At 43.6% G+C, this 15,572-nt stretch overlaps 1 protein-coding gene, 1 non-coding gene and 1 pseudogene across 6 annotated transcripts in view; 2 read left to right on the top strand and 1 right to left on the bottom strand.

The window, feature by feature from the left end:
- FAM13C (family with sequence similarity 13 member C) overlaps positions 1-15,572 on the bottom strand; it is a 304,323-nt gene that overhangs the window by 151,256 nt on the left and 137,495 nt on the right. The gene's annotated exons all lie outside the window — the stretch shown is intronic.
- On the top strand, positions 1,194-1,383 carry LOC138800237 (U2 spliceosomal RNA). The gene has a single exon (XR_011364432.1). It is a non-coding gene; the product is annotated as a U2 spliceosomal RNA (small nuclear RNA).
- On the top strand, positions 3,853-3,989 carry LOC138800251 (U2 spliceosomal RNA; annotated as a pseudogene).

Here is a 15,572-nt window from a genome sequence, read left to right as displayed (position 1 = left end):
ACAGTAATCATAGTTTAGTGACAGAGACCAAATTGGTCTCTGTCACTTTAAATTTTAAGAGCTGACTGCTTCTGACGCGCATGCGCACATCAGAAGCAGTCAGGACGTCGAGGAGGATGGAGCTCCAGGATCAGGTAACGTATGTGGGGAAGGGGGGTGACTGGGGGACGGGGGTGACTGGGGGGGTGGGGGGCGACTTGGGGGGGCACGGTGACACTTTTTATCCCCTGTCACTAATGATTTATGGTGACAGGGGATAAAATGTGCCGGGCAGCACTGGGAACAGGCGATCAGCGGTATATAGGGTCCCCGATCAGTATATAGGGTATATAGGATCAGTATATAGGGTCCCCGATCACTGCCCCATGCTCTCCGCTACCTCCGGTGGCGGAGAGCATGGGGTTTTCATTCATTCTTTATTTCCATCGCTGCGAACAAACGGTAATAGCGGCGATCCGCCAGTACCGGGGGGGGGACAAGGAACTGCCGGGGGAGGATCTGTAGTGGCGGCGGGAGGAGGCAACATGCCACAGCCCCCTCCCGCCGCCCGATCGCCTCCCAATGCAGAAATATCCCCATAGACGCTGCATTGACCGCGGCGTCTATGGGGTTAACTGCCCGGGGGGAGCGCGGCTCCCCTCCAGGCAGAGGCAGCGGGAGGAGGCTATGTGACATAGCCTCCTCCCGCTGCCCGATCTCACCTAGGGACAGCGGGGGGAGGCAGGGAAGACATGACGTTTGGGAAACGTCATGTTGCGGGAACTACCTGCTTTACATGATGTTTCCCAAACGTCATTTTGCGGCAAGGGGTTAAAGGAGAAGTTCGGGAAAAATTTTTATTAAAGTATTGTATTGCCCCCCCAAAAGTTATACAAATCACCAATATACACTTATTACGGGAAATGCAAGTGACTGGCTTCACTACCTGGATAATATGGTGACGTCATGACCGACTCCTAGAGCTGTGCGGGCTGTGGCTGCTGGAGAGGATGATGGCAGGGGGACACTGAGGGACACAGGGCACTGAAGGGACACTGAGCATCCCCCTGCCATCATCCTCTCCAGCAGCCACAGCCCGCACAGCTCTGAGAGTCGGGTCGTGACATCAGCATTTTATCCAGGAAGTGACATCACCATTTTATCCAGGAAGTGAAGCCTTGATGCAGTAGTAAGTGCAGGGAAAAAAGCTCTTTATCGCTTCTTGGTCTTTTGGCTAAGATCAAGTGTAGTATCTGTTCTTATCAGTTTAATACCTGATAGGTTCCCTATCTGGGGATGATATATTAACCCCTTAACGACCGCGGGCGTACACCCCCCAAAACCCGTGCCTTAACGCAAACGGGCGTACATTTATGCCCCGCTAATGTATAGCAGGCCATCCCTGCTTGTCGGCATGGGGGGGTGATTACCCCCCCCCCCGTTCTGACGATCGGCGCTGTTGGCTGATCAATTCAGATCAGCCAATAGTGGCGATCTGCAGCTTTCCGGGTCATCGGTGACCCGATGGCCCGGAAAGCAATGGCGGTCGGTGCTGTCCGAGAACAGCACCGACCGCCATTACTGTTAAAAGTAATGGTGGCCACGGTGCCACGTCCCGATCGCCGTGATCGGCCGGCTGGTACCGGCCGGCCAATCACGGCGATATAAGTACTCCAAGAAAGGGTTTAATACCTGCTGTGGACACCTCAGCTAGGTAGCTGAGGTGTCCACAGCAGGTATTGACCCATACTCACCTGATCCAGCGTCCCGATCGCGTCTTCTGGGTCCCAATCGCGTCCTCGTCTTCCTCGGCGTCTTCGGCTTTTTCCAGGGGTCCCCTTCGGCAATCATCGGCTCCAGCGTCGTCAAACTTCGACCTTTTCCGGAATTTGCGTTCTACTGCCCCCTAGCGGCTGATAAGTGTATATAATACACATATCAGTAGCTATAGGGTTGAAGAAAGTTTTTTGTTTTTTTTTTTCCCCCCCAATTTTTTATTTATTTTATTTTCCGCACCCTATCGCCGCTGAATGCTGATCATCATCGCACGTAAGTGCGCCGCTGATCAGCAACTCCTCTTTTTTGGCGTAGGGTGTTTTTTTCCTATATCCTACAGCCACGGTCTGCTGATAAGTGCCGCACATGAGTGGCTTGCCCTGTGCCCATATGGCACATTATGTCCACATGTAGGGTATTTTCGTACTCAGGGGAAATTACCCTACATGTTTTGCGTTCATTTCCTTTTTTAACCCCTTGTGGAAATGGAAAAAATCAAGGCTAGACCAACAGTTAGAGTAAAAAAAAAATTTATTTTTATACTAAATCATTGATCTTGTCTTGATTCTTTTCTATCCCTTTGTGAAAATGAAAAATTGAAGGCTAGAACAACGTTTTAGTGTAAAAAATATTTTTTTCTTTTTTCTCGCCATATTCTGAAAACCTGTGAAGCACCTGTGGGGTACAAATGCCCACCGCACCCCTTGTTTCATTCCTCAAGGGGTGTAGTTTTCTAAATCGTGTCCCTTTAGGGGTATTTTTTATGTTTTGGCACCGCAGAGCCTCTGCCAACCTAAAGTGGTCCAGTCAAAAATGACCAAATATAACTGTGGCGTTGAAATTTACTAGGCACTCCTTTGTATCTGAGGCTTGTGGTTGCGTCAAATAGCGCAATAGGGCCACATATGGGGTATTTCTATAAACTGCAGAAACGGGGAAATCAATATTGTGGTGTATTTCTCTGGTAATAGGTTTATCATTATGAAAGATATTGGATTACATTAAAATCTCTGTACAGAAAATTAAAATGTGCAAATTTCTTACACACTTAGCTTTTATTTCTGTGACTCTCCTAAAGGGTTAAAAAACTTTCTGGATGTGCTTTTGCAGAGTTTTGGGGGTGCTGTTTCTGAAATGGGGTGCTTTGTGGGGCTTTCTAACATACAGTCCCCTCAAATACACTTTAAGGCTAGGTTCACACTACGTATATGTCCGGCCGCATATTTTTCGCGGCCGGACATATACGTATGAAACTCCGGCCGGGACTTTACGCAAGTTGCGGCCGGATACGTACGGACCACGAACTTACGCTCGTAGCGTACTTACGCTTCCCGAGCGCTCTTCGTAGCGATCTAACAGCGGTCTTTTACTTGGAAATGTTCGCCTAGCCCCGGACACCCCACAGAACCGTTTGGATCGGAACAAAAAGCTGGCAAAATGAAGAAATCACCACTACGTACGGGACCGCATGTTACGCTAAGGGCGTAAGTTACGGCATTTCCGTCCGGAAACAATGGTCTGATTCATTTTTTACGGCGCCGCATACGATCCGGGCGTAAGTTCGTACGTAGTGTGAACTGTGCGCCCGTAGATCGTATACTCTCCATTGTACGCAAACTACGTAAGTTTGCGGCCGCTTATTCACGGAACGCGCTACGGCCGGAAACTTACGTAGTGTGAATGTAGCCCAAACCTGAACAGGTCCCTAAAAATATCTGATTTTGAAATTTTACTGAAAATTTGGAAATTTGCTGATAATGTTTTAAGCTTTCTATCGTCTAAAAAAAAGTGAAAGATAGCTTAATAAATGCCACCATCAAAAAGTAGACATGTTGCTAATGCTATTTAATATATCATTTATGTGGCATAACCATTTTCTGTATAAGCAGAAAAGTTTCAAAGTTGGAAAAATGCAATTTTTCATGTTATTTTGTTTTTTTCATAAAGATTTGTTATGAGTATCGACTCCAATTTACCAGAAATGTAAAGTAAAATATGTCACGAGAAAACAATCTCAGAATCAGCCGGATAGGTAAAAGCATTCCCAAGTTATTAATGAATAAAGTGACACAGGTCATATTCATAAAATTTGCCTCGGTCCTTAAGGCCATTTTAGGCTCTGTCCTTAAGGGGTTAAATGGATTTTTAGAACAGGGAGATGGAAAAAGAGCTTGGCCTGTCCTCTCCAGGCATTGACCTGGTATTGCAGTGCTTCCAGGTTTAGTGCACAAAAAAAAAAAAGCATTTTATAAGCATTTCCTGTAATGAGTGTGAATTGATGATTTGTATAACTTTTGGGGGGCAATACAATACTTTAATAAAAATTTTCACCAGACTTCTCCTTTAAGGATACATGATGTATTTTTCAGCACAAGAGAAAACTAGGATATTAATGCTTTCCTGGCATATCACGCACACAATCCCAGTAGAAAATAAAAATCACCAATATCATTCAGCACGCTGCAATTAATGAGTAAGTACAGAAAATAGCTGACAGATTACAGAGAACTCCTGTGGTACTTCACAATATCCATCAATATCCTGATGCTTACCGCAGGCTACATGATTATCATGTATTTTTCCCATTCTTAATAGAGTTGCAAAGAGAGACTGAACAAGACATCAACGCAAAGTATTGTAAACCAACTTTATGGCATGAACATACAAAAGAAACAACAGACGTTGCCTAAACAAAATAACCATTCATGTATTCATAAAATATAAAGGAGAAACATTTATCAAATATAAGGCTTACACTAATAGGGTGTGTTCACACTGATTCAGCCTGCTTCACTGTGTTAATGGGATGCCTCACACACCCCTGCTGTCCGCACAAAGAATTGACATGTCAATTCTTTGAGCAAAGACTTGCGCGGCATCCTGTTGACACACTTAGGGTCCTATTCCACGGGCCGAGCAGGGCCCGATCAACTATGTAAACGAGCGCCGATCTGCTAGATCGGCTCTCGTTTACTGGGACGATTTCACGGCACGACAATCGTTAGTGAGGGCTGCAGGGACATCGTTACCGATGTCCTTGGAGCCCTTGCAGCATACATTACCTAGCAGGGCTTCACCTCCGCTCCGTCTTCCTCCCTGGGTCCCGCGGCCCAACATCAACTTCGGAGCGGCCTGACTGAGCTGTCAGACCACTCAGCCAATCACTGGCCGTGGCGGTCCCAGCCTGTGATTGGCTGAGCGGTCTGAGCTCAGTCAGGCCGCTCCAAAGCTGATGCTGCACCGCGGGACCCGAGGAGGAAGAAGCGGAGAAGAAGCCCTGCTAGGTAATGTATGCTGCTTCTTAAATCGACGGTCGCCCACCACGCTACGCTATTTCACAAAGTGATGTGCTGTGGGTAACTGATGATTTTAGGTTTGGGCCTAAATAAACGATCAGCCGATGACACGATCATAGGCTGATCATTTTCTCTATTCCACCAAGCGATAATCGGGCGAATTGGGCCGATTTGGCCGATTATCGCTCCGTGGAATAGGCCCCTTAGACACGGCGGCTCCGCTGCGGAATTCTGCCTGTTTTACTCAGTGTGAATTTGCCCTAAGGGGAATTTATCAACACTTTTACCAGAAATCCATACATCTGACTGGAAGCAAAGAGCCGACAAACATCTGAGGCATTTTGGGTAGAATTACCCTTAGTTGTAGCTGCCTTTAAGCAGACCTGTCAGCAGATTAAAAGGGGTTGTACATTAGCCCATGGCTAGACAGTCATGACTAGTCATTATGCTTCTGGGCATGCTTTTTTAACTCCGTAGTCTCTTCCAGGGTCAAGATATAAGCTTGTTTGTAATAATGGCTCAAAAGCCCAGGAAGCCCAGGAGGGACTGCAAAAGCTCAAGCAACTCCAGCCTTCTAATTCAACACCTCAGTACCTGCTTTTTTAGCCTAAACCATTTGAGTGAGAGCTACTAGATAAAAAAAGAGATGATCAGGACTTACCTGGGCTTCTTCCATACTGGGGAACCCCCCCTGGGCTTTTGAGCCTCATTTACATTTAAGCATAAAGGTTTATATCTCGGTGCTAGAATTGATTATTGAAATAAAAAAGGGGATGGCCAGAATCCTGATGAAAAGCCCATTTGCCATGTGTTTATTTACATACCTGTTTTTCTGCTGACAGATCCGCATTAAGATAAAGGAGTAGAGATGAGAGACTGAGCATCTATGTCCTGGGTATAGGGTGAAGTTGTCCACCGTAATCATATTTTAAGAAATTTGTGATTTTCTGTGGTCATAGACAGACATAGGCAAAGTGGCATTTACAGAGATGATCAGTCCCTGCAAGTTGGTGAATCATCATGTGATCATCACAAAATTAAATATGCCCTTTCCCATAACCTCTTCTGAGAACTAACTAACACAGCTCCTGCCTGAGGCTTCTTCACACTTGTTCTCAATCAGTAAGCACAGTCTGAGCCATCAGATGCCAGTTTACTCCAGACTCATATGCCGCAAGACATAAAAAGTAAATAAATTATATCTTCACTGATATTTAAAGTACTCATACAGCTCACATGGTCTAAACATGTAGCAGACACATATGTGGAGTCTAATATAATAAATTTGAATGAATAGAGTTTAGTTAAACAGAATGATATACAGGGGGCACAGTCCTATAATAACATGCACGGATGCTGAAAACACAACAGAGAAACTACAAGGCAATATCTCTACAGATCTGTTTGTGGTTTTTCGGAAAGGTTTCCATGGGTAGATTGAGTAATTCCAAAAACCATTCCTATTCCAATAATTGTATTTCCCTGATTAACAAGGTTGTGGCTTAGTGGCTTAGTCTTACATTCACACCTTATTGTTTTTTTGACAAAAAACTTCAACTTTCTGCAGGCTTCAGGAAACCATTAGTGTTTCCTGACCATAAAAAGGGAGGAGGACCTCTGGCTTTGCAATTGATGTCAATCGTGCGCTGCAATGCTGGGGGGGTGGGGGTGGAGTAGCCCTTTATGCCGGGAGGAATGCGGCCTCCGGCCAGAAGAATGCTTGACAGGACCATTGGCTCTCGGCCCTGTCTGACATCCATGCCAGATGTTCTGGGCAGTTATAGGACATGCCCTATAATTTCATGCATCATAACCTTGTCAGATCTCCTGCCATCTCCATTCATTTCAAGTTTGCCAGGAACGGGAAACGAGTGTACAGCAACGTAGGAGTCAATCAACTTTGCCTTATGATTTAAATCTAATAGGACCTCCTGATATTGACCTAGTCAGCCTGACCTGTTTTCCTATTTTTACTATCTGTTTTTGTCTCTGAAACATAGTGTTTCTCCTGTCTTAAACTACATTCACATGTTCCGTATGTACAGACGATATGATGTGGAATGGACTTTGAAACTCCAGGCATCATCATTCATAATGATGCTGTGAGCTCTGAAACTGTTTAAATCTTTGCGACACTGTTCTGACACAGCTGTATCAGTAAAGTAACATGAAGATTATACTATTTTAGAGCTCACAACGTCATAAGGAATGATAATGAATAATAGCACATCATCTGTAATGACCGACCGTGCACACAACATGAGAATAAGGCAGTAGTGATGCTGCTCATACATGCCCGTTTATTGTTGACCTGGCCTATCTGACCTTTCTACCCCTTCACTCAGTGTCGGACTGGGGTATCTGGGGCCCCACCAATGAGGAACCAGTGAGAAACAACATGTCAGTCGGTGTTTGTGCAAGTCCTAAAGCTGGGGGCCCACCGAAGGATCCTCTGGTCCTCTGGTGAGCCACTTCGACACTGCCTTCTGTGCACTTATCCAAGAGGGGGTCACCAAGCAGAACTGATCATCTAAGTAGTTAGGGACAGTGTTTGGAGTAACAGCAGGGCTGCACTGTTCCCTACCTGACATAACAAAGACTAAGCAAAAGCAAATAGTAGGGGATACCTTGGGAAAACATGAAATGGAGCCCTGCACTAGTAAGTTCAGAAAATAGAAAGAGCCCAATAATGTAGTTAACTCAGTCCTCGGGGTCTTTTTTCCCTCAATCCTTCTGCATGCTACATTTTACTCTCTCCTTCCGAGGCCCTCGTTCTGAGTGCTCAGTTTTTCTTCTCCCCATATATCATCCAGATTAATTCAAACTTAAAGTGGGAACAGCAGGGAAATCACTATCTGCCCTCACATCTGTAGGAGAGGAAACCTCTTATTAGGGTGGTATTACACGGGCCGAGCAGGGCCCGATAATACCTGTAGATCTGCTAGATCGTCGCTCGTTTACTGGGCCTATTACACAGCCCGATAATCATTTAGCAAGAGCTGCAAGGACCGATGTCCTTACAGCCCTTGCTAAACTGGCATACATTACCCATCCAAGTTCCAGGGCTGCTCCTGCCGTCCGCTTCTCCAGGGGTCCCGCGCGCGCTCTAGCTTCACATCGGCCTGTCAGCTGATAGGCCGCTGAGCCAATCACAGGCCGGGACCGCTGCGGCCTGTGATTGGCTGAGCGGCCTATCAGCTGACAGGCCGATGTGAAGTTAGAGCGCGCGGGACCCCGGGAGAAGCGGACGGCAGGAGCAGCCCTGGAACGTGGATGGGTAATGTATATCGTTAGTCGCCGCTCGTGCACCGCTATTACACGCAGCGGTGCGCGGTCGGCCCCCGACAAAAATAGGTTCTAACCTATATCAACGATCAGCCGACGATCGTTGTCATCGGCTGATCGTTGCATTTATTACACGGAGCGATAATCGGCCGAATCGGGCCAATTCGGCCGATTATCGTTCCGTGTTATAGGGCCCTTAGGAACCATGGTTACTGGTAGAAGCTTCTAGAGCTGCACGTTTCCCATATAGTCTGATTATGCTCTTGGATACTTGGTGAGACCATCCTTTGCTATTAAAACTGTACAAATTCTCTGTTGTGTAGAAATTAACAAGTAGAAATGCCAAGCATCTTGGAGAATCTGCTACATATGTAAAGACAATGTTTGTAGATAAAATCAGCAGCACTGACTTCATGAAATGTGGTTGTTTATTTGTAACAAATCACAGGCCAGTAGAAGCGTGTGACGCGCAATGTCGGTGATTTGTTACAAATAAACGACCACATTGCATTAAGTGTGCTGATTTTATCTACAAACATTGTATAATTGGATCTACTTCACAGCAGAGCACCACATTGGTCAGCTGACATCTGATTCCATTGAGTTGGGCAGTTGCGGATTATTATTCCTCCCTTTGTGTATAACACATGTAAAGACATTTGCTGCCTATCTTTCTTCTGTCTCTGATGTTTAGATCAAGGCTTGTCAATATTATTATTTATTTTTAAAGCAGCCTTGATTCCAGAGCGCTATACAAGTGATAGGGGTTATCAAACGGGAACATTACAAGATCAAAAACACATTACATGAATAAGGCTCTGTGCACACAGAGCAAAAGTGGCGGAATTCAGCGGTGGAGAACATGAACATGCTCATTCTTCAGCGAGCAAGCCTCCTATAGACTGTCATTATGACAGGGAGGCTGGCAACAGAATTCTGCAACTTTTGCTCCGTGTGCACGGAGCCTTAGATGAATGGCAGACTGGTATATGAGGAGAGAGGATATCTTACCAACTGCGGTAAAAATTCTTGTTTTTTTTTCCTGTAGCTAGTGCTTTCCAAGGATTTCTAATTCAAGAACTCACTACTTAAAGAAATTATTTTGAAGTACCTCTAAGACTATAATCATGCACTGTGATGGCCATTTATAAAGCACAGTGTGATGATCCCTTTGAGTAGCATATCCCCCTTAGGTTAAAGACCTTTGTTTGGACCCATTGGCCTGCTGCAAAATGAAGTTCATCTATTCATCTTTGCTTCAAGAAAATAAAATGATTGACAGTCAGCTTCAAGTTGAGCTCCAAGCAAGGTCAGGAGAGGGGGGGGGGGCATTTACAGCTTGCAGCAGATCAGGAATTTGGGACCTCTCTGACACTTTGCACTGGAGAAGCTCATCAAAGATGGAAATGTAAGGTACTATCTGGCCCTAACAGCTACGTAAGGCCTTATTGCCTTGTTCTATAAATATGGATCCACGGACCTTGCAGCATCATGTATCCTTATGATTCCAGGAGCTTTAAATTTGCTAAAATTTTTGCAGTACTGTTCTGACACAGCCACATGGCTCTTTCAGTTTACTACCTCAAAAGTTTAAACAGTTTTGTGCACGGAACATGTAAATAAGGTCTTACAGTGTCAGCAGTTTGGATCACGTTGCATCATACCTCTGTTATTCCTCCAGGTCAAAGTATTTATAAATTGGCAACTGGTCAGAAGGGTGTGTCCGTAAACAGCCTGACACAGCCCAATAAATACTGATCTGTCACATTGTAGAGGAATATACCACTGTGCGCCCTGTATTTTAATGATCGGCAAATCCACAGGACCCTCACTTCTGGAAAATCTTAACATTTTACACATTGGATGCCAAGGTCTAGATAAATTATTAGTAATTATAATTCAAACAATCCTGAAATGTGTACTGTAGGTTTACCTGTAACATATTCCTGCGTTAGGGTAGTTTCACTTGTAACAAGTCCACAGTTGATTTCACGCTGCAAATTTTGCAGCATATCGGCTGTGATACCCATTTCCAGTAAATTAATGTAGCCCTGCATTCTCCCAGCGGATCGTAATCGTAATCGTCAGCTGCGATTGGACTCCACTGCGGAAGCGGCAGCTGACTACAATCTGGCAGCTGAATGACAATTTGCTGCAGGAATGCAGGGCTATAGATTCTAATAAGAACGAGTATTACAGCTCGAAATCAACTGAAGACTCCTTACGAATGAACCTATCCTAACTGTATAACTAAGTTTAATTACTTTCTGGCTAAATTTACAAGGAATGATCGCTTATGGAAACACTCCATTTATTGTTTTTATAGTGGATCTCAACATTTTATAGATTTGGCAGCCCCTTGGCAGTCTATAAACTCCTTCCCAGAGCATGAAAACTGCACAGCTCCTTAGTATGAAGTCATACAGGCTCCCGGGACCCTGTATGTATGGAAATATTCACTTAAAGGGAAACTCACCGCAGGTTAAAAGAATGTAACTTGCTATTACATTCCCATAGGGTGGGACACTGAAGAAGGATGCAGTTAACATAGCTTCATCCTCAGCACTGTTTTCATGCAATTCTACAGTTTATTAATATGTAAATTGGACAGTTTAGTGCACTAGCGGTGATACTGGGGGTATTTTTTTTATAAATGTGTTTAGATCCAGCACTTCCTGGAAAAATTGGGCGTATTCCTGTGGATAGGGGAAAAGTATAAGATGGTGTGTGGGAGTCCGACCTCTGCACCTCCAGCTGATCTCTGCATTGGGCCCACCAGCTTTGTAATGAATAGAGCTGCAGGTATGGCACGTGACCCACGACTCTATTCATTCCTATGGAGCGATGGAAAGAGCAGATAATGCTGGAAGAGCGATGTACTCTGCTCTTTCTGTCCGTATTCCGTAGGAATGAACAGAGCAGCGGATCATGCGCCATAACCGCGGCTCTATTCATGACAAAGTCGGCGGGGCCCGATATGGAGATCAATGGGGGTACAGAGATCTGACCCCCTGTGATCTCCTACTTTTCCTCTATCCTGTGGATAGGAAAAAAGTTCTTTTTTTCCTGGAATACCTCTTTAAAGTCTTTTATAACAATTGGTATGGCTGATGTTTTATGATAGGGTCGTAGATAAGTAGGTCCACACACAATAGCTAAGTGGATGGATATTGTTTAGCTAAGTAGTAAAGACAAATATAAGGAAAAAGCAGAATATTTGTATTTTTAGAAAGATATCAATAAAAAGCAATTGGAAAAATCTTAAAACCTGAAAACTTAAATGCTTTTAGTGCTGGACATCAACACATTTTTTTATTTTCTGCAACAACAGCTTGAGGTCCACAAGTGGCCCGTGCACGGAAGGAATCAAAGATCGACGCACATTTACACCAGTGTTTGGGCGGGTGAGCTGTTGCAGTAATGTCTACAAAGTTTTTCCCGTCAGATTTGTAAGCCTAATACAGTTGTATGGTAAGTAATTATAAGGGTACTTCGAGACATTTATAATGTAAGGACTGCCATTTTTATATACTTTAATAGTAAGATCATAAAGGGGACTTCCATCAATATCCAGGCTGAAAAGCTTGCCATTCACTTGCCATCTTACATTGCATGGATGCCACCGTTGCACTTCCCTTGATGATATCCACTGGCCTCAATTCGATGAAGGGTACTGGTGATAAGACAACCCCTTTAACAACAGCTTTGATTTGTATTGGTGAATTGTTCTGCTAATACAACACTAGTATGTTGTCTACTTTTGTAATTGAATCCCAGTTTACATTATTTAATAGATAGATGCAGGAAGATCATAAATCATATTTTCATAGCTCACCCTCATTAATCATTGAAGAGGTTTGGCTGTTGAGCAGCAGTGGAGTGCCATCCATCTTTTATCCTCATATCACAACATAACCCTGTACTATGGATGGATTTAGAGCTTTAGTCCTCGGTTGTACTATTGTACCATAGAACTACAAAGTCAGAATTATCATTGACTGTGGCTTTCAGTAGCACAATTACTATCTTTGTGGAGGTCATACACCTAAAAGTAAAAAAAACAAAACTACAGTATATGCAACTCTAAGGTTTTACTTGAACTATAGAAAAGCAGAAGAAAATCTCATCCACTTACCTACCACTGTAGCTGCGAACTCTACCTGTACCTTATAATTGCACGTTTGTTGGTTTTTTAGGGTTCTTTATTTTTACAGGTCAATTTATATACTTTTTAGGTCTTTTTTATAATCTAGACCCTTGATAACCGTGCACTTTCCAGGTTTCTTTGATCCCAGATACATACTGTGCCATACATCTTTGTCATTGTATTAAACCCTTTGTGGAAGCTTTAGGGGAATAAATGCAGACTACAGCAACTCTTATGTAACTGACAGCTAAAGGCTTATACAAAGCATAGTAAATTATTTATTGAGTTAATAAGGGAAAAATCTGAGGGAAATGTGTATAAATCACTTCTACATGAAGGTACATTTTTTGTACACAGACAGTGGAGGTCACTTATTGTCGCTATAAATGTTCAGCTGCACTGTAAAAGATTGGGAATCTCCTAGAGCGGCCTTCATTTACAGAGGCTATTACATACCTTGGTGACCATGGGCCATAGCTTTAAGCAGCTGTTGGCTGCACATCTCTTATTACCCTTGGTGATGTGCGGCTGACAACTGATTATTTTTGAGTCATCGGCAAATGTTAGCTAATCACTGTCTCTCTTACACAGAGTAATATGTCCAATTTGGCAGATAATTTGCTGTGTAATAGGGACTTAGGACATTTTCCCATATCAGTATTGTACTGTCCACAATTATGGACCCTCTTATACATCCGTAGCTACTAGAGATGAGCGAACTGGGTTCAGGTTCGAGTCGATCCGAACCCGAACGTTCGGTATTTGATTAGCTGGGGCTGCTGAAGTTGGATAAAGCTCAAAGGTTGTCTAGAAAACATGGATACAGCCAATGACTATATCCATGATTTTCACATAGCCTTAGGGCTTTATCCAACTTCAGCAGCCACCGCTAATCAAATGCCGAAAGTTCGGGTTCGGATCGACTCAAGCATGCTCCAGGTTCGCTCATCTCTAGTAGCTACAGATCCATAAAGGGTTGTGATCTGTGTCTCGAAAAAATTCTGGTGAGCCATTACCCGGATTTGCTTAAATCACCTATAGCTATGAATGGGTCCATGCTAATGTGGACAGCCACGGATAAACATCTGTAGTGTTGTCCGTAGTTGTGGGTTCTCAGCTGCGGATAGCTGCACAGTTGTATGAATGCGGCCATAAAGGAGAAGTCCGGCGAAATTTTTTATTAAAGTATTGTATTGCCCCCCCCCCCAAAGTTATACAAATCACCAATTACACTTATTATGGGAAATGCCCATAAAGCGCTTTTTCCCAGCACTGACTACTGCATCAAGGCTTCACTTCCTGGATAACATGGTGATGTCACGACTCCCAGAGCTGTGCGGGCTGTGGCTGCTGGAGAGGATGATGGCAGAGGGATGCTCAGTGTCCCTCCAGTGCCCTGTGTCCCTCAGTGTCCCCCTGCCATCATCCTCTCCAGCAGCCACAGAGCACAGCTCTGGGAGTCGGGTTGTGACATCACCATGTTAAATTAAGCCTTGATGCAGTAGTAAGTGCAGGGAAAAAAAACACTTTATAAGCGTTTCCCGTAATAAGTGTTTATTGGTGATGTGTATAATTTTTGGAGGGCAATACAATACTAAATAATATAATAATATATAATAAACATTTTCACCGCTTTTTTTCCTTTAAGCCACTGCTAATCTGGTTCACACAACGTATATTTTCAGTTAGTCACAGATGTTATTGCCAATTGTAACACCAGCCGTGATTAATTCAAAATTTACATTGCATTGATGTCTATGGAATCCCTTCCGGGGATTCCTTGTGGACGCATGAAATACTGACATGCCGCTATAGTCGCACTTTACATTGTGTGCTATGGGTAATTGGGATGCGGGCACACTAGATTGCGCCCGCATCCCAATTCAAAAGAAATGAAGTTTATCCGGCCAATACTGCAGTACCGGCTGGGATGAACTTCACTGAATCAGCTGTTCTGTGACCCGGCTGCGTCACAGAACGGCCGGTGTCTTACATTGTGTGAGCCCGACCTTAAACTGTCTAGTATAAGCTTACATTGGATCCCACGCTGATTTTTTATTTTCAGTACATAAACAGTACAGATATTCTTCTGCAGAATTTCTGCAACTGATCAGCACCAGATCGGTTTTGTCTGAACATTAGAGTTATTTCACAAGCAGCTTATTGGTTGCAGAAATTTTTGCTCCATTGGATTTGCCAAAATGTATTTGCTTGGAGCCAAAACTATCCCATTAATGGAACCAATGGTTAATTGCAGAAGTTTCTGGAAGAAAACTGCTGTGTGTGAATTTGCCCTTAGGTTGTGTCCACATACTGGACATTTTCCACCTTTTACACTATACAAGTCACATGGACTTTGCAGCAGATTCACAGGAGATTTCACCACTTTTACATTGAGGCTATGTTCCCGCTACGAAATCATAGCGGGAAAAGGCGGCCATTTGTTAATACTGGTGGCCACCAAGAATGATCAGCTGTTGCATGTTTGTATTCTTTTTAAGGCTCCCGATTTCACTTTGTATACTTTTCTAGGTCTGTTTTATAGTCTAGAACACTTGTTACTCTTGCACTTCCCTGGTGTCTTTGATTCTTCGATCCCAGATACATACTGTACCATACATCTTTGTGGTTTTATAAAACCCTTTATGAAAACGGTGATTTAGGGGAATAAATGCCGTCTACAGCAACTCTTATGTAACTGACAGCTGAAGGCTTCACTTCTACAAAGCGCTGTAAATTATTTATTGGGCTAATAAGGGAACAATCTGAGAGAAATGTGTATAAATCACTGCTACATAAAAGTACGTTCTTTCTGTACAGACAGTGGAGGTCACTTATTGTCGCCATAAATTACATGTTCAAGGCTTTACACGGCAAAACAATGTTACAAACCTCCGGTAAATAACTTCAATCCCTTTGTTACAGCATTGGTTGTCTGTCTTTACATGAAAGAGATGGCAGATTGTTGAAATTTGATAACACTTTTAGTTTTCTTTGATGCATAGTAAAAAGGATCTAATTGCACAAAAACCTGATGACTTGAACCGATCTTTAAAACAAAGTGGAAACCCAGCTATAGTTATCAATAT

Source organism: Dendropsophus ebraccatus, chromosome 8, assembly GCF_027789765.1.
Source record: "Dendropsophus ebraccatus isolate aDenEbr1 chromosome 8, aDenEbr1.pat, whole genome shotgun sequence".
In the NCBI taxonomy this organism is placed as follows: domain Eukaryota; kingdom Metazoa; phylum Chordata; class Amphibia; order Anura; family Hylidae; genus Dendropsophus; species Dendropsophus ebraccatus.
Note: the sequence above shows the minus strand (reverse complement) of the source record. Positions and strands in the feature narration are given on the sequence as shown.